The sequence below is a fragment of the Numida meleagris genome, chromosome 4 (genome assembly GCF_002078875.1).
Source record: "Numida meleagris isolate 19003 breed g44 Domestic line chromosome 4, NumMel1.0, whole genome shotgun sequence".
NCBI lineage: Eukaryota > Metazoa > Chordata > Aves > Galliformes > Numididae > Numida > Numida meleagris.
The window spans coordinates 40,634,319-40,657,056 of NC_034412.1; the positions used below are offsets into that span (position 1 = coordinate 40,634,319).

The 22,738-nt window shown below is 42.9% G+C and overlaps 1 protein-coding gene across 5 annotated transcripts in view; it reads left to right on the plus strand.

Moving 5' to 3' along the window:
* The window catches only part of CCSER1 (coiled-coil serine rich protein 1), a 632,727-nt gene continuing 629,496 nt past the window's right edge, over window positions 19,508-22,738 (plus strand). For 2 of the 5 annotated variants that reach the window (XM_021394792.1, XM_021394794.1), the window contains exon 1: window positions 19,508-19,704. The gene's annotated coding sequence lies outside the window, so the exon portion shown is untranslated. The remainder of the gene's footprint in view (window positions 19,705-22,738) is intronic. The other 3 variants (XR_002438019.1, XR_002438018.1, XM_021394793.1) reach the window with 2 other exon arrangements.

Here is a 22,738-nt window from a genome sequence, read left to right on the forward strand (position 1 = left end):
TTTTAGAGTTCTGTAAGCAGACTTGAATTATGGCTATGAATGTATACTGTGTGTGCATCTGTATTCGATATACTAGAACTAGAGTCCTTCACATACCTAAATGTAGAACCTCTGCCCTTAGAGAGTGTGATGCCTGGGGGAGCCTCTCTGTAAGTAAGAAAACTGATAGAAAAATGGTAAACTTTCTGTTTTAGACTCTGTTCAGTTATTTAGTCTGTTGATAGGTAATTGCAGAAACCAGAATGTGTTACGATAAAAAGATTTTAGCATTAAAAATAAAATTTGGTTATGAACTAGTCTTAATTGGTACAATTAGTGAGCTTGGTGGAATTCGTTAGGTTTTCATATCGTGAAAAATTTGCCGTTCAGTGGTGGATCTGTGTTTTCCTGGGGTTTTCTCATTTCCTCCCCTCACCGCTGCAGAAAAAGTAGATTGCTTCCCCTCCCAGCCCCCTGCCTATTGCTTATTAAAAGCAACATGAAAAATGAATAGCATGAGGGTCAAATTGTTCTGAGTAATCAAGAAAGCTAATTATGAATTTTAATATTTACTTTTAAGAGCAATTAGCCAGTGAAGTGAAAATGCCTGGAGAAGAACTGAGTTTTCTTTCATCTGGTGTCCTTAGATTCAGATATCTTTTTAAAAGAGAAGCTATACCTCAAGACAAAGTTAGTTTTAATGTAGAAGTTTCTAAAGTACATGAATTCATGCAAGGCATTTATAACAGCTCCTTTTACCTGGTGAACTTACAAATATCAGAGGGAACATGGACTGAACTGCCAGGTTGTACTCTTAGAGTGGATTTAAATGCTGGTTCTTATTCATTCTACAACATGCGTCACAGAGGTGGAATCATCTACTGTGGCCAATTAGGAAAAAAAAAATGTGTTGTTAGAACTTATAATACCAGTTTGAATCTTTCCAAATGTTAGGAAAAAAGTATCATGTGAGATGTCTTCAGTGAATGCTCAGATATTAGAGGCATCAGAACTGGCTCTGAAACACATTTTGGGGTTCAAAAAGGATGACTGAGTGGTGTTAAGTAGAAGAAATATTTTACTAGCTCTGAACCTTCTCTGGCAAACATGCTTTTATTATTGTTATGTGACCTTGTTCATCACTGAGTATTTGGCAGATCAGACATAGTGGTGGGCCTTTTTAAGATATTTGATGTGTGTCCCTGAAGAACAAGATGCAGAATCTCCTTTGTGTTGTGCGGTTGCCACCAGAAGTCATGCTGGCACAGCATTTCATTTGCCATTGACCTCTGGGAGAACAGGCAGAAGAGAAGCAGCTTTGAAATTCCCTGAATCCTGCAGCCTGAGTCAGTGCTGTAACAGCTATATGAGGACGACAGACCTGAGGAATCAGCCTGGAGTTATAGGGCATGGAAACGATTAAGTTTTCTCTGCAGAGACCCATAGCGGCTCTGCATACTTCTATCCAGTGATGCAGGCTCAGGATAACTATTTCTCTGCTTCTTTTAAGCACTGAATACTGTCTGCCACTAGAAAAAAATTTATTAAGGACATTTTTGGTTTATCACATGCTCAGTTGGTAACATCTATGGTTATGGCTGATGCAGCCCTCTATTGACTGTTAGGTTAGAGTGATTTCTAAATGCATCAGGAAAGAATGAAGTAAACCCCAGCCATCTAAACGAATATTCAGTCAAGGCTACGCAAATGTTCCTACTCCTATCTTAAAACTTAAGCAGCCTTGAGAGGACTTAACTGTACTTTGGCAGAAGGGATGTATCAAGTCCACAGAGCCGCCTTCTTTTTGGTGTAATTACCTATAGCAGAGAACTGTCCAAGGTGTAACACAGAGCCCCACTTGGGAAGCAGCTTGCAGATGGACCCAAACATTTAACACAAACATAGGTTTTCCTTGCCTCAAACTTCTCAGCCGCAGATGTATAGTGTCTCTAAAAACCAGTCTCCCACTGCTTCTGGCTTTAATACAAAACTGATTTCTGTAAAGCACGTAAAAAGTGCTATACTTTGCTGCTGTTGACTGCTCACTGCAGATTTCCAAGGCTCTCAGGACAGAATAAATAGCTTAAATGTCAGCTTTATAATATAAGCTGCACAAAATCTGTTATATCGCAGAAGATAGTAAAATAGAAGTCTGCTGAGAAGATAAAGGGCTCAATTTTCTTTGTGATATATCGCAGTACAGTAACTCTTAATAATGCAAACTGCAGTCAATCCTGCACTGCTCATGAAGATGAGAGTAGGGCTCAGAGGCAAGATGACAATATCGGTAATACACCACACTCCTCCCTCTTCTAATAGCCATTCTTGGATTGCTGATGCTGAGGAGTTTCATTATTGCTAATGCTTCTGCAAACATGCATGCTCCTCATAGCAGACACCACCAATGTATCTGTTTGGGGATCACAGGAAGGAGCAAGGATGGCTGTTGACTTGCATGCTCCATGGTCAACCCCCTCCTGCCCTGGAGGAGCAGGCTCCCTCGCAGCCTGCCTGCAGGTACCCCGATGCTGACGGTCTGGCTGCAGACGTCCGTCTGTGTCTGTTTTAAGTTGCCTCCTGTTGCAGGAGATCTGTCACACGGCCTCAGGCTGTGTTTGGGGTCAAGCTTGAGGCAGCAGTGTTGTACAGCCCTCCATTTTGGTCTGTGGGAAAGCCCTGGGGAGGCCTGATGTGGTGATATGGATGCAATGTTTAAATCTTTTTTTTCCCTCCTTGGAGAGTGCTGGGAGTTGGCTTGCGCTAGGAAGTCTGGGACCTATTGGTGTTGCTCAGGAAAATGCTTCTCTTTGAGATATGGGGGCTCTTGGGCTCACCGTGCTGCTCCTGGCCTGCTCAGGCAGCTTACAATGCTAGCACTGAGCTTGCTGTCATGGAGCAGGGCTTTAACTGGGGCTCTCCATCTGACACTGCCATTCTTTGCCTTTGTTTTTTCTGCCAAACTCCTCTGCAACTTTCTCACAGCAGAAGCAGAGTGGGCACAATGGGATGTATTGATTATGGGCTTGTTAACAGGCACAGATTTCTGTAAATCCTGAGGGCTTCTTTCAGTAGGTATTTGGTAATAGAAAAATCTCCTTAGGAAAAGGAAAAACAAAACCCTAGACTAAATTTCTTATTTTCAAAGTCCTAGCAAAATTTTCAAATTAAATCATAGCCTTTGGTACCATGAATTCAACTCATTTGATTGGTGTGGTGGGATATTCCAGTCTCTCAATGTGTGGGACAGTCTAAATTAGCAATGTGATGACTTGATCCTTGGCTGACTTATGTTGTGTTCTAGACAACGAGCAGATCAAGAAGAGTAAAATCACAGCAATTTTACTTTTTATGGCTACTGCCATAAAACGAGGTCCCTTCCAACCTAAGGCATTCTATGATTCAATTTCTGAGTTTTTGTATAGTTGTGTTGTTTTTCACAGAAAAGAAAAACAATACAGGAAGGAGTGTATATTAAACGTCATTCATCTAACATAACAGTCAGTCAAGACATGCCAGGTCTTAATTTTGGTCAATGAAAAATGCCTTTTTCTTAATTAGCAGAAATAGCTTTACAAAGAAGGGGCTGTACCTCTGTGCAATTTTAAGCAGTGAGCCAGGAAGGAGAACCTTGAATGCACAAAGCTTGCTGCCATTTACAGTGGAAGATCCACATGTCAAGCCCTGAGTTCTCAGCCTTTTCTTGTGCTCATTACCACAAATCACCCGACAGCAATCTACACCCATTGATTTAATTTCTTAAATATAAAATGGAGCGTAAGCAGGTTAAGTGAAACACAGGTTTATCTTCTCACAGGCTTGAAATAACAATAGAAGAAGTTGACCACGTTTTCCAAGACTACACTTGCTATCATTTACGAACATTCCAGTATTGACTTGGCAATCTTTGTTAACTGATGTTCTGTTGGAATAAAAAGATGAAATAGAGAAATGCCCTTTCAAGGGTCATCTGATTTACGCTGAGGTAGTTCAGGAATGAAAGCAAGCTGCGGGCCTTATGAAAAGCTGTGCATTGAGCCGGGTGAATTCCACTGATTAGCATCTGTTTTCTTTGTGATTTCAATAATGAAAACATAAATAAGGTGTAAAAATTTGTCTCCCTTCTGAATTAATGTGATACAGCCCTGAAACTGTACTGATAATTGTGACTTTTTCCCGGTTACATGGACTCCAGCTGTACTGCCATTTGTGCTGTACAATTATCTAGTGATATATATTGCTGCATTCTTAAAACAGTGTACTATGAATTCGTACATAATGTGAACTACTTAAAAGGTAAACTCATGTGCAGCAAGAAATAACCGATGCTCTTTGTGAATGCTTAAAGGGGCCCAACTACTGATAGTGCATTTTAGTGTGCACAGTACTATTAATGCTTTTTCTATTCCATTGTAATTGAATTCCACAATTAGTTTTAATTATTACCAATTAGCTTTAGCATTAGCTTTCTGCATACCACAGATGTTCACAATAAATGCATATAGATGTGTACTTCTCTGGGAAAAAAAAAATTAATACCTGAGCTTTCAGCAAAATAAGTGACTTTAAAGGAATAATGGAAAGCCTTTTTTGTTAGTCGTCTACAGAGAAATATACAACACTTGACTGTCTAACGTACACACAGCTTACAGGGAAACACCTTGCACATGGCCCAGTCCTGTTCATATGATGCTAAAAGCAGTTATTTTGTGAGCCAGAATCTGTAAGAGTCATTTTAATGTGGACAAAGAAATACACGGAGGCAGCCTTTGCTGTCTAAGATCTATTAAGGTCAATAAACTTTGCTGGAAAAGGTGGGACTTCAAGTGCTAAAGGAGATATGGCTAGTACTCAGACTTTGCTACTCAGTTAAGGGCAGGGACCAACACTGAAGAAGAAGCAAATTGTAAGAGAAGGTGGAAGACAAGGCAAGGTTTAGTGTGTGGCTTCAGAATTTGTAAGTCAGAGTATATTAGCAACTCCTACTTTGCCCAGGAATAGGGTGGGATACCAGGGCTATGTTTTTGCATCTTCCTGTGTTTGGAAACCATGCCAGGAAGACAGAAAGGATACGGTTCCCATGGGCACAGCACGACATAGAAGGAGAGCCCAATGCACCAGTTGCATGCTGCTGAATGAGGGACTGCCTTGGTGTATTCTGTCTCTGTGAGATTAGGTAATGATTTAATAATCTCACTGAAATTGGAGCACTTGTCTAGCTGTGGATTGGACATGAAATTGGAAATGAACACGTTTGTGTATGTCAGGGAGTGTTAGTATTAGTTAGTTAGTGCTTGTAGTTTTGAGGCTTCAGCAAGCAGTATGAAGAGTGACCAGCGCCAGCATCCCAACAGCTAGACTCAGTGTCTTGTAGTTCCACAGAATAAGGCACAGATGGGTTTGGACTAGTGGCCTTCGCTCCCATGGTGTTGTGTAGCTGGGACAAGATGCATTCCCAGATCCCTTCTCATCTCCCAGTTCTCCCCCTGTCTATCTCCCCTCTAGAGCTGGGATCTGATATTGCACAGAGACAACAGGCAAGGTCTCCTTAGCATGATAAACTCTTCAACATCTGCAGAGTGCTTACGGCTGCCCTGCACTAGTTCTTCCAGCTCCTTCCAGGTAGACATGAAGGAAGCTGCAGTGGGTTGGGCCTCAGGGACATTGTTAAGGGTGGAAGATATGCAAACTTTAAAATGCTTTTGACTCTGACAACCCAAACCCCTGGGAAAACTGCAGGAGTATCATCTTGCTTGCTCCTTCTAAGCACTGGCTGACTCAGCCTGACTGGAGCAGTATAGGAGGCACTGAGATAAAACGGTTGTTTTTGTGTAGACTGAGGAAGTGCACGTACAATTTAATCACTCTGGTGATTTAGAAAAAAGGGAAAGATGAAACGCCATTCCAAGACTCTTCTTGCATCTGAGTACTCTTCAAAAAAATTGCAGTATCTTTCTTCTTAATTTCTTCATGCTTCTTAATTTGCATGTCAAATACAGCCTTAGCAAGTAATTTTGATGACATTGCAAATGTTTAGCTCTGTAGGCAATCCCCGTAAAATGTCATACATTATCAGATAACCATTGACAAAGCACTGTTTGCTTCCTCGTCTACTGTGTAACATTTTTCTCATGAAAGTAAGAAATCTTAAGGTTCTCAAAAAGCTGTTTTATTTTGGAATGCATTATGAGCAATGCTAGAAAATGAGAATCAGATCAGGGAATTTGACTGTGGATCCTTCTCCCTTTACACCTAACACATCCCCTAAAAGCCCATCACCACTGAGACATGCGCTGTATTCCATAGTCTTTCAACCAACAGTGTTGCATATTTTTATGTATATGCAGCTGTAATAAGGGGTTCAAAATTATCATTCTGGACCAATTGAAAAGTGATGCTGGTGTTGCAGATGTGTTCATCTTGATCTCAGCACTATTTTTCATTTTTAGTTTCCCTGTGTTTTTTATTTAAGAATATACCTTCTTGTGCTTCTGTTGAATCTGATTAGATGTTAAGTATCTATGAACAACCATTTACTAGATTGCAGCACAAATGTAATGCAGAGAGAGCAGAGTTACATACATGTGTATTTTGCCTAGCATGGAATATGTCTTTCTCTAAGATAAGGTTAATATGGATATTGCATTTTCATATCAGACACAGTGGCAGGCCTCTGGTTTTAGAGCTTAGTTTCCAGTCAGTTCTTCTAGTCAGTGAGGTGAAGTGATCCATACTAAAGAGGCTTTTCAGCAATATCTTAGCAAATGTCAAAGAAACCACCTCTTTCTTGTTGACACTTATTTTTGCTAGTGGAATGATATCCTGTTTTTGTAGGACAAAACAACAGGAAGGTGTGAAGTTGGCCTTGTCAATGATGAGAGAAGATTTGATTGAGTGCACAATGGCAAAGGGTAATTAAATACGTAGGCTTTCTTTTCCTAGGAAATGCTGGCTTAAATGATATTTTTGGTTTGTACTGCAGAACAGATTTTCACTTGTCTCTATATTACGGTTAGCAGGCAGAAAAAAAAACATCTTAGATGTGCAATGTTATTATTAGATACTATTAAAAACATGGCTTTGCATTAGTTTGATGGGCTGATGTAGTATTTACCAGAAATGTTTGCTTTTTCCTAAAAAAGACATGATGTTTAGCAAAGAGTATTACTTTCATAAATGGAATTCATCTGTACGTGTCATATATCATTTAAGAAGGAATAAAGAGATGTTCTGGAAGGGTCATGTGCAAGTTTTACCTCATTTGAAAGGTAAACTTGACCTGTTTCATAAAGCGCCCTCCTTAGGGTTTGATAATAAAAAGAATACCGGAGTGAGAGTTTTTCCTCTGGCTCGTTCCCAGGGTTTCCTGAGAGGCTTCCTTGTCTTGTGCCTTGATCCCCTGATCACGAGGTCACTTCCCTTTTGCTCTGCTTAGTTCCAATGCAAACAGACTGAAAACATTGCAAATGGCCCATGTGAAATTTTGGAGGTGGCTTTTTTGTGGGTACACCACAGGTTCTGGATTCATCCTGTGCAAAGGGAGAGCAGCAGCAGGCCAGGGAAAGGGAAGAAACAGGACAGCAAGAAGCTGTGCCTAGGCCCTTTTCTATCAGAGGGATGCAAGAGCACAGCCAGGGCTAAGCAGCCCTTTGGGGCTAGCCAGGACCCCATCTCCTCCCCACCTGAGCACTTGCTGCACCCAGCCCGGCCACTCCTGCAGGACAGGAGGAGAGAGGTTCGAAATGACGGTGTTGGGTTCCCAGGAGGTGGATGGACTTGAATATCTGGTTCTGTTGTGGTTCACATGATCTGCTCACTGAAGAGATCAAAGCTTGCTTATTTCTGGCACGGGACCGCCACAGATTCCTTGAACAGTGTGTCAGCAGAGCACAGAGGAGCTTCTTGACCCCTGCATTAACAACTGCCACACCAAAACCTCACTGCCCCTCATTGTCCATTTTGCAGACCTTTAGGTGCCAGATTAACTTTCCTTATTAATTAGTTCGTAACACTCCGACACCAAATTCTTTTTTTTTCAATTGTTGTATGATATGGCAAATCACCTCAAATTTTCAGGCATCCAAGTGAAATAATTGTGAAACAAGACAACCAACTGACTCATCTGTGGTCATGCCATAAAATACAGTTTGATTCATCTTAGAGCTTAGACTGTGCCTAAGGTGAGTCACTGCCTCATTGTCACTGACCATTTCAGTGTTGCTCCACAGTTGAAAAGATATTTATGTGAAAGTTAGAAACTTTCTAGCCCTTGTTCCTAACCCACTGTAGTTCATTAACTGCGTAGCTACTATTTTAATGTTTAAAGGGTTTTTTTGTTCATTTTCCCATGACTTCCTTAGAATACGTCACCCTGCAAAGGTGTTGGTTAGTCTAGAGCCTTTTTCCCTGAAGTTCTATCACATCTCAAACTCTACCCTGTGTTAGGGAGAATGGTTTTGAAACTTAATTTCTTATTCTACTGTAACTACAGGATTTCTACAGCATTCATCTTCATCTATATTCAGTCCTTTATTTTCTTTATTCAGATTACAATTCACATGCTGATGGGATTTAGAGTCCATTTCCAAAACGGAATTTAGCTGAGGTTTCAGTCTATTCTTAAAAGCCTAAGAAGAACATTGTTGTAAAAAGATTTTTTAGGTAGCTGAAATCAGGGCATCTCTACTATTTGCAGTGATATGTCAGAGGTAAAAGCAGTTTCAAAGCTCTGATGACAGACCCACTAACTCTGATCTCTCCTTTCCTCGGTGACTCTTAGAGGGGTTGATTTGGCATCTGATAGGATCAGCAGGCAAATGGCTGTTGTGGTAGAGGTACTCCAGAGTGCTGCAGTGCTTGTAGAGGAGCAAGGGTGCTCAGCATATCAGGGCCACCTTCCCAAGTCTTCCCCATACTCCGTGCATATTTAGCACTCAGGCCTAAACTAAGCCTCTAGATTCCCTGTGCAGAGAAGAGAAGGAAAATGAGAGGAAGCGATCCTCTGGAACCAGAGAAGCCCCTATTTAGTGGACCACTTGGGAAATCAAAATTAGAAGAAAGAGCTGCAGTTTAGCTGCCCCTTAACGCCTGTTCACTTGTGATCCAAAGACAAACAAACCCCTTTGCCTGGGGCTTACTCTGAATTCCAGTGACAGCTGGATACACCTCTGAAGCTGGCCCTGCTTTGCCCAGAGGCTGGAGCAGATGATCTCCTGAAGTCCCTCCCAGCCTAAATAATTTGTCTCGTGGGGACTAGGTGGAGGGAACAGCATGATGTTGCCAGATTTCCAACAGCTTGTGATTAAAAAGCCTCATGCAAGAGTCCCAGGTTCACATTCCTGCTCAGCCTGTTTCACAAAAGTGCTTATCTATGTGATTTACTCCTCAAAGGGACCTGCCAAGCAGACTGGTAGACTCTCTGGTGAACCGGAGTCTCCCTTGGTTTCTTCCAGAGGTGTTCACCTGAATGCAATTCCAGCAAGAAACAGCTGTGTGCTGGCCCTGTAGATTGCCACATGAGCCTGTGGATGTACACAAGAGCCATCTAATTCTGATGTTTATGCAGTGTAGACTAGGAAGGATAGAAAGCAGCTTCCACCTTCCTGTGCCCCTCACCTCCTGGCCCAGCCCGATCAAAGCACCGTGAGCTGTTGGGACATTTGCCGTGGCTTCTAACAGCTTTTGTCTTGTTCAGCATCAATATTTATGCAGTTATATGCATACTATTGCTCAAACAATATTTACAAACAGGGGTCCATAGCAGCCACCCTAGCTCTGAGGGGATACCAGCAGCCCTGAATGAAGCTGCAAGGTGCCCTCCTATCTCTGCAAATCTGGCCCTGGAGACATTCTCTCTGTTATTCCTTGAAGAAAATCTTACTCTGTGCTCAGTGTCAGGAGGCTTTCTTCTATAAATACTGCAATAATGGGCACAAATGAGCTTTCCATCCAATGCTGAACATCGTATTTCCTTTAAGTGCTGAGTAAATACATAGCATCTCTGTTCTTAGAAATTTACTCTACTGTAGTTCAGAGCATATTCCTACAATATTGTAAGATCCAGATAATTAATGCAAAACTCTTAATTTCTAGTAGCATGCACACATAAAATTCTATTGACGTGATGGTCTTTCTGTTGCAAAGGAAAATAGTATTTCTTGCCTCTGGCTTGTAGAAGTAAAATAGTTCAGTGTGCACTTCAAATTAAGCACTTTAAGTAAATCATAAATCAATAGGCTAGTTTATATACAATATCTAGAAACAGTATTTTTAAGCATTTTATTGGAAGAAAAGGGACTGTTCTGCAAAACCTGCTTCAGTCCTCAGCCAAACTTCTGCATGTAGTTTGCTGTTAGTGGAATTATTCCGTGAGCCTGGATCAAGTCCAAGGAAAAAAATAGATTGCAGTGAACCCAACACTGAAGTTAAAGGCAATTCTGCCATTGATTTTGGTAGATAGAGGTTCTTAGATCCAAGCAAGCTGCCGTAAAAATTGACATTATTTCTATTATTAGTGCTGTGCTGAGGATATGGCCCGCCTTGTTGGCTAGTCCTGCGGTCCTCATTCTTTCAGTGGGTTTTACCAGAAGTCTTACATGAGGTTTCTGATGCTGTCTTGGTATCCCAAGCTTGTCAGTCAGTCTCCCGGGGTCCATTTAAAAAATAAATAAATAAATAAATTTGAGGTGATGTTTGAACACAAACTTTAAGGATTCAAACTCTAACATAGCAGCGTACTAGTAGACCTGTCATGAAACTCAAGCCAAACAAATATTCTGGCAAAGCAGCCCAGATATTCCTGCACTAGAGGATGTCTGTGGCGTTTTTTCCCTCACTGTGAAGAGAACCCACATGGTTCTTTCAGATAATTGGGTTGCTGTTTGTTTTTCACACTAATTAAAGGGAAAACATTTTGAAGCGGTCAGTCACTTTCCACTGGCAAAGTGCCGTACAGAACTGTGCAGGCGTAGGCTCATTCACAGCTCTCCTTGCTGCTTAGAGCCTACTCTGAGGGATGAAAAAAAAAAGAAAAAAACCACCAAAGGCCAATAAAATCAACATTAAGATTTCTAATACAGCTGTAATTATTTTCCACTAAAAAGGGCACATGCCAGTGGGAAGCATAAAGCACAATGTTTTTCTGTCAGCAGCCTGAGTAGCAGAATGTCTGCCTCCTCCTCTTTGCCTCTCTCGTACACACATCAAACAATTGCATTAGCACTTCTGCTGCCTTTCTTCTCCCACTCTCTTTTTTCATGCTATTTAAAAGCTAAAGCAGAGTGGTGTTGATAGTTGGGCCTAACAGCGAGATTTGTTTGAACACAACATATACTATCAATGACAATTCAGAAATTTCCGCACGCGTTTTTAAAGCAAGATTAGATAGCTTTTAAAGACACATTTCACCATTTACAAATAACGAATTTTTTGTCCAGTTTAGTGTTTCGGGGGTCATCTCTTAGTAGAAAAGCTACGTAGTAGAAGTTGGAACAGCATTAAATCCTGTCTCTGCCTGCAGGGATACGCTCCATTTATTTGTAGGTTTAGACTACTTTTTTTTAAAAACCTTATTACCCTTTTTAAAATTAAAATACATTATTGTAGAAGAACAAATTTTCACACTTCGTTGTTATTGCTACCTCCAGTACTGTGGGAGAAGCTGTTAAGTTATGGCAGCTCAGTAACTGGGCACTTGCTGCAGACAACTGCTTCTTTCTTGGCATGTTTCTAATGGTATTTAGATCAACCCCAAATATTTGCACTGATCTTTCTCTGTTTAAAGCTCTTGCAGTGAAATCGTCCTCCCATCTGCATTTTATTTAGTTCTGGCTATACTTGAAAATTCAAAGACATAAGCCCTGTTCTGTTCCTATTAGTTAATGCCTAAACTCTCATTTTGGAAAAGAGGCAGGGAGAAGCTCTTGGAACTCTAAATGTATGTACCATCCTTACATAGGGGATGTGTTTATTACTGAACTTAAAGATAATTCATCCACTGATATGACTCCACTGCTGTTCCCATTAAAATTACTGGGATCTTTGCCATCAAGTTCAGCAGGTAGGAGTTTGTGTTCTCCACTTAACTATTACCAAAATATACATATATTTTCTCGTGAGCTTCCATAGCAAGCTTGCTCTTTTACTGAGTCAGTATATCTTCTATTGGACTGAAATTTCATGCTGTTATTGGTCTTGTACAATGCAGGAAGTCACAAGTCAGAATTCCTAAATAAAATCTACAGACATCACTTCAGAATTCTCGTTTTTCATATAATAAATCTTTCTTATGGACTCCAAAGGAAAGATTGTTTTAAGCAGCACATCCATTTAGCATGGAATATCACAAGACGTCTGTGGGAGCCAGCATTCGATATCCGGTAATAGAAGGATTTAAGTCCCTAACTCCTATGTACCCTCTAGAATACCTCAGACTTATATGTTCTCCAAAATCTCTAATGAAGACCAGAATCATGCTGGGCTAAAAACAATACAAACAAGGAATAAGTGACAATTTCTGAATTTCTTTACATCTAATGTAATAGATGCCTGAAAGTATCCTAAATGTAATTATTTTGGGAATGGGATCCATTCAAAGAAACAAATTCACCAGTTTGTGTTAAAATGTCTTATTCCAACACCGCAGAAAAAATATTAACACACGTCGGAGTTATTTTGGCTTGCCCTAATGCTTTTTTGAATTATCATTTAATGAATATAATTATCTAATACATTTTTTTTTCTCAAAAATTAATTCAGTGCCTTGGAATTAATTAAAGTACATATGATTCCTCAAGTTTCATGGCAAGTATATGAATGTTTATTGAAGAGAGAATCATTTAGGGACATAAATCTATGCTGCTTGTTGAGGCATAACTTACTGTTGCCCTTGGGAGGGAAAGACACACTGTATTTGTGTGTGTGTTAATGAAAACATATAATATACTGGCACATTTTATTTGCTACGGAACTCAGGTTTTCATTTTCCATTTTTATCTAACATCCATTCCAACAGCATTTAATTGTCTGGGCTCTAGGAACAGATGAGTTAAATAAATCTCAAAAACTCTGAAAATTAAATAGAGTTGGCAGCAGATATCGATGTCCATTTCATAACTACTCTATACATGTATCTCAGAGCCCATTTATTATCTGCGTATTATTCACAGATTGTCATGGTAAAAATAATGCTATACTCAGGGGGAGTGTAAATAGCAGTGCAACAGTCAGGGAATGTTGTGACACATGAATTATTACCACTGTATATTAGTGAAATAATTTCTACATTCTGAATGGTTTTTGTTATTGATTTAGTTTTGAAGGGTATGTATTTGGCAGTGTTTGGGCACCACTGAACTCAACTTTCTGGTTCCTTTCTGCCTGCATCCATCAGGCTGTTGTGTTTATTAACAGTTTTGAAATCCTCATGACTGAAAACTTGGCTGTTTAATGCCAGATATCACATTTATGTGACTACAATTATTGTAAATACATTATTGAGGATGCAGTTAATAGACTTTCCTGCTGCCATTCTTCAGGATGTTTAAAGAGAATACCACCTGGGAAAGAAATATGCCCAGCAGAAGTGCAGCTGCCAGTTGTGGGGCAGCAGTGCCCCAACTTTGGGGAAGTTGTCCTGGACTTGCTCCTTATCACAGATCCTCTCTTCCAGATGCATGTTCCTTAGCGAGAGATGTGTGCTCCAGGGACCTGAGCCAAAATATGAGCCTGTCCAAATATTCACTGCATGAGGTAACACTGAGCATTTCTATATTTGGGGAGGTGTGCTGATTTTTTCTCAGACTGACTATGACAGAGAGATACATCATGAGTGTTTGTGATGTTCATAACAATACTGTGAAACAGTAAAGTACGTAAAGGAGTAGTAAGTATCTGCTAGGATGTGAGCCAAAGCCCAGTAAATTCATTAAGCAGACTGGATTTCCAGCCACCAGCAGATGACCTTGCACTTACATCAGAATCACGACAGGTTTCAGCCCCCGTCCATCTCTGTGCCTGGAAAATTTCAGAATCTGACTTTAAAATGAGATTTTTGAATAAAGAAAACATTCTCTCTTCCATAAATGCTAAATATGAGGGTAGACACAATAGACAAGAATGTGAAAATGGATCCACCTGAGCATATCTTTGCATCTCAGCTTGATTGCACATTGTGTGACCTTGTGGCTTGCTGCCTTCTCTCCTGGAACTTCACGATTCCACACACCAGCGCCACATCTGATGGAGCAAAGCTGCCCATGCTGCAGTAATAATCTGAAGGCACCAGTCTCTTGCACACTCTCGTGCAAAAATTGCAAATTTTTATGCAAGTAATATACAAAACAAACAAATCTGCTATCACATTTGTATACATCTGCCTGAGACTGTATTGCTTGTGGTGGTAAACACAAAGTAAAGGTGGTGCTGTGGAAAAGGCAGCAAGGTAAGACTCAGAAAGCTTCCTTCTGATTCTGGCTCAGCAAGCGCTTTCCAGCATGAGATTCATTTAGCCCCATACATTCACTCTGCAGCTGCAGCTAGGGCACAGGCAGGTGCTCACTGAGTATTCAGGCATGCCACATCACAGCAGCCCGTAAATAGTCTGCCTCCAAGATTAAAACATTCAGATTTTTAGTTAATGCCTTGTTTTCACTTGGGTACATTTCTACTGTCATATTGACATTTTTAAGGTCTGCCACAGTTGTTTGGCATTCTTTTTTTTTATTGCCTGATGTGGCTGCTAAAGTTCTAAAAACTAGTTTGATTTTTCCCGTCCTTGAGGAAATGCCGAGATAATTAGTTTTTTTTAATGGAGACCACAAGCCTTGCCTTCCTGGAAAAGCGCTAGTGAGCTCTAGCGATCAGGCTTGTGCAGCTTTCCAAACTCTTGCAAATCTGCCTGCATGTAGCAGAGATATAGTGTAGTAGACAGAGATAACATACGAGATTCAGAAGTTTTGGGGTATTTTTCCCCAGGACGTTTTTCCAGGTAGATTCCTTCTATTGAAGACCTAACTGAAAAGATGTTTGGAAGAACATCGGTAACTGAATAACCTTATATATTTTTATGGGTGTTCCCAAGATGCTGGTTACAAATAATACAAGCTCAGAAACAGTAGAATAAAATAAATTTTATGACCTGTTTTTCTAGTTTTTGTGTTAATTCTGCAAAGATATCTAGGAAAGCAAAGAGTGGCTCCTTTTACAGCTTTGAGCAGTTAAGTGACTGCTCCTTGTATGTTTCCATGTATTAATACATACGCTTGGGCATCCTGCATTCCTCTGCACTGTCTCAGATGACGCCTCTCTTTCACGTGCCTTGTGTGTGGTCTTTTGTCTGTATAGCATAGGAGTTGCTGCTCACTAAACAGCTGAGGAAAACTTTCATAATTCCATGCTAACTGAACAGCTTTAGGCACTGCCTAGGCCTAAGGCAAAGCTAATTAATGAGTCTTAAATGCAGAATTTGCTGAGACCCCCAGGTTCAGGGGTACTGTGGAAAGCTCCTGCTGTGATGATGCATTAGAGTTGCAGATATGATAAAATGAGGCATACAATACTTTATTATAATCCTTTATTTCTTGGTACAGAATACCACCCTCAGACTATGTTTTCAGTGTTAACAATCAATCTGTTTCAAATAGAAATGCAGTTTTCCCTTCCAGCAGGTTTCCTTCCTATTCCTATTTTGTACAATGGGTAAATAACAACACTGAAAAGAATGCTTGTCAACTTCAATTTTGCCTAACATGTAAATGTTATAAAAATGAACTTTAAAAATCCCTAGACAAACCTAAATATTTCCACAATTTAAATACAAAGAATACAAGTCTGCACAGACAAATTACAAAGAAATAAACACTGATAGCCTGGAGAACCAACACATTCTAACATAAGAATCCTCAAAGAGATCAGAATGAGAAGTCAAACTGACTATATACAGGCTTTTGTTGTCTAAATAAAAAGCAATGCAAACATGCAAAGTATGGATTGGATGCTTTCATTAAGCTGCTCTTCATAAAAATATAGTGCTCGAGTCCTTTGGAGTCCTTCAGATTTCAGTACCCATGTGGAGCTTCAGGATTAACAAGGCAAAACCAGGATTTTGATCAGTTACTGCAGGATCAGATCTTCAGTCAGTGCAAACAGACTGTACTGCGAAAATATCCCTCTGAGTCAGTAGTGAGGGTCTTTACACCAAGTTGTTTTGCCTCATGCCTGTCTGTATTAAAGAGATATGTGGATGTCGTCCTTAATAATATGTTTTGAGTTATACCCTAAGTAATCAGTCAGTTGGTCTTGATGATCTTTGTAGTTTCCTTCCAACCAGTCCTATTCTATTCTGTTCTGTTCTATTCTACTCTGTTCTGTTCTTTGTCAAATATCTCACTGGTGAAGTAATAAAAAAATGTTCATTCAATTTAATAAGCTAAATTTTGAGACTGTAATGAGAATTTCTCTTGTTGAGTGAATTGAAATTCTATGCTTGTATTGTCATTGTTCTTTCTGACCCTGGTAGTGATGGTGGTTATCTTGCAAAAAAAGTGGTGTCGTTTGTGCCATTGATACTGAGGGAGCCCAATGACAGCGACTATAAATCAATTTACAACCAATTTAAAAGCAGGGGACAAACCCCATGAACATTAATTAAAAACTGCTTCAAATTACTATTCTTTTGCGATTAACTAAAGTGGACTTTGACCTCCTTTGAGATTTTAATGTCAGCATGATGAAATTCATCACTTCTAACAAACTGACCAGTGTCAGTGACTATTTTTTCAGTATGTGGCACTGTACAGCAAGTGGAAGGTCACTCAATTAATCCTTGCTCCAAGGGTGCAAGTGGATATGATCATATGCAACGTGAAACCAATACATATTGATTAGTGTGGCACTGCTTCACTGAACAGATGATTCTTGAAAAGAGACTGGAATCAGTTTGGTACAAGAGGCCTCCTTTGCTTTCTCCTGTGACGGTAAACTGGGACTGGAATACAGTGCTTCATGGTTAGTGTGGAGCAGCAGCACCTCCCTCCAATGCCTGCAAGGCTCAAATAGCAAAACCTCCAGTGAAACCCATGCAGCCGTGCATCCCCTCTTGAGGTGCCCAGAGTATCCCAGAGCTGAGGTTAGGTCACTCTGCCAGCCCCTGGCTCTAAATCACAGCTCGGCATGCCCAGTTGCTCTCACAGAACTGGTTATTTCAAGATTTATTAAAAGCTCCTACAAAACAGAGATGAATCTCTTTTACCCCCCAAGTATTGCTATAGCTGTGGCCAGCCTCAGACTCTGCGCAGTTAGGGTCACTCAAGCAGAGCGACTCTAACTCAAGCAGAGAATCTCTGACAGGGGATCATGTGAAACCATTAGGCAGGAAACAAGGAATGAACTCAAACTGAGAGGGAATGGAAACAGATGACAGACAATGCAAGGGAATCAGACGTGTCGCTGTAGTGACTTTAAGGACATCTATTTCTCAGCAAACATGTATTCTTCCTGGTGAGTCTGCTAATCTCTGAATCTAGAATTACCTCATGAGGCTTTGCTGTGCTAGCAAAACCAGATGATTCGTTTGGGGAAATACCTGTCATACAGACAGGCTTTCTGCAAAAGTCAGCAGAGCCAGGCTGGCAGGACACGGATGGGAGAAGAGAATCATGTTACGGGTGCTTGAGAAGGCCCAGGCTGTGGTGGCCACAAATCCTCCTCCTCCCATGGCTCCCATACCTATCTGCTGAGGTCTCCATTAGCAAGCTCACTTTAGAACAGGTACTGCTTAATCCCTAAACTTATTACAGTTTTTAGTCTGTCTTAAAAAACTGCCATTGTGCTGTGCAATCTCTAGCTGCTGGCAGTCCTGCCTGTGTCACTGGGCTGACCAAAACCTTCCCAGCTGCACTGGAAGCATCAGCTGCAAGCGTGTCTGGAAGTGCCGCTTCATCGTGGGGCTCACCTTGTGGGGATGCAGCAGGCAGAAGAGCTTATACGAATGTGCTGGAGAGTTGGGTTAACCATTAGAAGGCTGTGAGTGTCTCCTCCTGAATGCAGGGGAAAAGGAGAAGGATAAGAGATAGAACTGAGAAATCATGCAGGGCTCTTGGGAGAACCCTTATTCAGCAAAACCCGGATTCCTCTGCCTCTGACTTCAAGGCTGTCTGATCTTCATAAAGTGGCTAAGCAGATATTTCATTTTAATTACAGCAAAAACCCTAGTCTTCATTGAGACGACTCATGCATAGAGCTGCTTGCGTGCTTGGCTGGGTTGTGAACCAGTGCTTAGTAACACTATTGGGCTATGATGTACTCTTGTATGAAATTCCCGAATTGTGACTTTTGGCATTCTGAATAACGAGCACCTACTCTTGAGGTTGGTGTCTCAGGAGATTTTTTAAATGTGGATGATGGGATAGTAAAAACCTGTTTCTGTCCATGTAGCACCACTGTGTGCAGCGTACTGCTGCTGTTCCCCCGTGAACGGAGAACACTTGATCTGTTTTAGGTTTATTATCTGGTCCAGGAAGGAATGGAAACACCTCTAGGTTTTATTGTTACCTATCACAGAGCAGAGCAGTGAATATGTTTGATTGATTGTCACTTGCATATAAAAATGAGTGGTTTGTTCTAATGATGCTGTATAAACTGACAAGACAAACATAATATGAAAACTCAATTACATTTCTTAAAGATTAGTATCATAGAATCATTAAGGTTGGGAAAGGCCTCTAAGATCATCAAGTCCAACCATCAACCCATCACCACCATGCCTGCTCAGCCGTGTCCCTCAGTGCCACATCTCCACATTTCTTGAACACCTCCAGGGACAGTGACTCCACCACCTCCCTGGGCAGCCTGTGCCAGTGCTGACCACTCTTTCCGAGAAGAAATTTTTCCTAATACCCAATCTGAACCTCCCCTGGCACAACTTGAGGCCATAACCTCTTGTCCTATCAACAACAGTTACATAGAACATATTTATTCCTCTGTTTGACCACTTGTTCCTGAATGGAGCAGGGGCGCTAAATGCCTTGTAACTGCTGCCCTGACCCAATATTCCAGGTGGAGCATTCCTGTGTTTATGCAGATGAAACCTTGCCTGTTGTACAGCAACTACTTTCTCAGTGCTCTTTCCTCGTTCCTTTATTGAAGCACCGTGATGCGCCTGGATTGCGATTGGCAAGCTCCACGGAGAAATAATCACGACACACATATCAGAGGAGAGGATGAGGAAGTGAAATCAGACTGCCGTGCGGCAGAAAAAAAAATCAAACCCTCGAGCAGATGGTGAGCGTCAGTACAGCGGGGCAGGGCCGAACTGAGCCTTGGGGGGCTCGGGCTTCCCCCGCGTGGCACATTCCCCTCCGGGCCGCAAGCTGCGGGGGGCACGCAGGGACGCGGTGCCCACACGCCCACGCCACGCGCGGGAACAGCCGCCACCCAGCTCCCGCGTACCGCCCCACGCCGACACACACGCGGAAGCGCCGCCCCGGCCCGCCCCCGCCCGCTCGCTCTCTGCCCGCACGCCGCCGCTCCGCACACACAGCCCGCAGCCGCAGCGTGACTGCCTGACCCCGGCCGGATTATTCACCCCGCGCCGGGAGGGACGCAGGAAGCCGCCCGGCGAGCCGCGGCACGCAGGCGGGGAGGTGGTGGTGGTGGTGGCGGCTGCGGCGGCGGCCGCGGCGCCGCAGCGGGGTCCCCAGCCCCCGCCGGCTGCCGGAGGAGCCCGGCCAGGTACAGCGCGTCCCCGGCCCTGCCCCGGGCGGCGCCGCAGGCCGCGGGGTGCTCCGGGGAGCGGCGCGACGCGTGGGCGGGTGTGTGGGCGCGCGGGTGGGGGCGCCCCGCGGTGCGGTGCGGTGCGGTGCGGAGGTGATGCGGAGGGTGTCGCCCCGGGGCGGCCCACCCGCGGCTCCGTGCCGAGTCCGCTGTCCTTCCCCGCTGCCGGGGCGGCTCCCGGCCGGAGGGAGGATCGGCGCTGCCTCAGCCCCGCGCCGAGCGACGGGTGCGCTGGGGATTAGAGAGGGCGGCGGGGGGAGGCAGCGGTGCGAACCGCTTTGTGGTGGGGCGGGCAGGGCTCGGCGCTCGCAGGTGTCCCCGGGAGGGGCCGGCGGCGTGGCTGCGGGTCAGCGGGGACGGCGGGTCCTTTTTGCTCTTGCTCCTTTCGGGCGCTGCGTCTTGCTGTTTATTTATTGTCATTTATGAAGGGATGTGAGATGAACCCGTAGGGATGGTAGGAAGAGAAGTGCGTTCAGAAACGTGGGCGGCGTTGGCGCGGGGCTGGGCTGGGGGTAGGAGCCGAGGGCGCTGCCTGTGTTTTCCAAGAGCACATGGCACGCTCAAAAGGTGGAGCAGATGGTGATGGTGCTGCCTATTATGGTCGAGGTTTGTAGAAATCCTGAGCTTCCTCTGGCTGATTTCTGCGTGATTTCTCCTGGCTGAAGGAGGTGACCTTTCGCATTTAGGCAAGGCAAAGAAAGTTGCGGCAAGTCGTATTTCTGAAGAACAGGGTAGGTCTGTTCCTCAGAACACAGAGGAGAAAAGAGAAGAGGACTCACAGACATAAGTATCACATGCTTCTCCACAGAGAAGAGAACCCTCAGAGGCTGTGCGTCTCCCTCTTGCCTTTGAGACTGATGACAGTAAACGTCTCAGCATAAAGACTGCAGCGTGCTTTATTTTCTGATTGCACACCTTTATAGTTGAATGCGACTAGAAGGGAGGCTCAACATCTCTTCTTATCCTTTTCTGTGCCAGATGTGTTTTTTCTCTCTGGTATGTATTGCACTTGAAGTGTTAAACTCTCTGGGGGCACGGAGGTGGGGATGTGAGGCGAGGTCTGTGAGTTACTTCAAACAATTCTCCGTGCTCACACTTAAGAAGGAGAGAAGGGAACATGTTGTAAAAGCAGCTGAGGAATATATAAAAGTGAAATATTAATGAACTGGAAAAGCTGAGATAGTAAGACATTGCGCCTAATCATTTAGGAGGGCTCTTGTATAGCTGCTCGATGTATGTGTCTGTAGTACAAATGCAATTAGTATAAAGGACAACAGGATTTGTATTTGTTTAGCTAGAAGTAATAATAATGCAAAAATCTTTTTCGCATTGGTGATCATCTCTTGGGGCTTGTTTTACCCTTGATTTCTGGGGCTACCGTAGAACAGTATTATTGCATAAACAGTAAAAAGAAAATATATTTCAAGAATGCTGTCTTAGAGATGAAAATGCTAAAGGCTGACTCAGTCCGGAAGTTACTCAGGGGATTAGCCTTAGAAAGCTGTCTTGGGAGCACAAGGGAACACTTTTCACTCTGAGGTTGTTCTTCTCTGGTATCCCAAGTGGAGAGCAACTCAGGAGAAGTTAACATGTGGCTGTCCAGGCTATGTCAAAGTGTGTTGTGCCAACAAGGGATATTTTCTGCAGCTTGGAGTTCATTTACATGCTGTAGTCAGGAGTGTGATGGTCCCTGCAGTGTTTTGGCCTGTGGTTTTAACATGCATTTCCAGCTTTTGAGTTGCCTCATACGTATGTGAGTACATAGGCCTGCTGAGGAACAGAGCAGGCAAACTGAGATCCTCTGCTCTTGCAAAGACTGCCTGGACCTCAGCAGTTCAATACTTGGAAACAGAAAGAGATAGGACAAGCATCAATTTACACTGTTCGTGTTTACCTTGTAGTTGAGGTTTTTTTCCTTCTGAAAACGCTTGTCTCCCACTTGCCAGGATGTTCCGTTGGTGGTAGTGTGGTCATGCCATTTATTTATGTTTATACATTATAAATATTATTTATATTTATTTTTCATTCTTAGGAAGAAGGAGATACAAATAGAAACTTCACCCATCCCTACTGGGAAAGGTTGTAGACAAGAGCTGAACTTAGTTTTCTTACTACAGGAGGTGGATCCATTTTCTCTTAGATGCTGAATTCTTGAATCAGTTTCTCAGGCTTCTCTTTGCGGTGATTTTGTTGAGTGGGAAAATTGTTTGTCAGTCCATAGAATGCAGTCCCATGGCCTTGCCTGTGTGCCTCGGCAGGACTTTTTGGAATAGCTTATGCACATCAGCTTGTGCTCTCCTGCCTTTGGGAGAGCTTAGTGTAGGCCTGAGGAGGGGGATGGATGTGGAGTCCTACAAGAGGAATGACCTGTGACAATAGGTAGGTGTGTACCATGTCTGGGTCATGTGGAGAGAAAGCATGTGGTACTTAAGTCTGTGAGTCAATTAAATGCTGAGAAGGTGAAATCTTGTATCTGCATGTCTCAGTGTGTGCTTGCATGAAAGTGCAGTTGTGCCGCATAAACTGCGCACGTACAGTTAAATTTCTCTGGATTCAAACCTAATGCCTCTAATATCAACCTAATGTAAGCCTATATAAACGTAATGCCTGATGATCAGAGGGCTGGAGCATCTCCCGTATGAAGACAGGCTGAGGGAACTGGGCTTGTTCAGCCTGGAGAAGAGAAGGCTGTGGGGTGACCTCATAGCAGCCTTCCAGTACCTAAAGGGAACCTACAAACGGGAGAGGAGTCAACCCTTCACAAGGGTAGATAATGGCAGGACAAGGGGAAATGGTTTTAAGTTGAAGAAGGGAAGATTTAGGTTAGATATCAGGGGGAAGTTCTTTACCAAGAGAGTGGTGAGCTGCTGGAACAGGCTGCCCAGAGAGGTTGTGGATGCCCTGTTCCTGGTGGTGTTCAAGGCCAGGTTGGATGGCGCCCTGGGCAACCTGGTCTAGTATAGGATATGGAGGTTGGCAGCCCTGCCTGCAG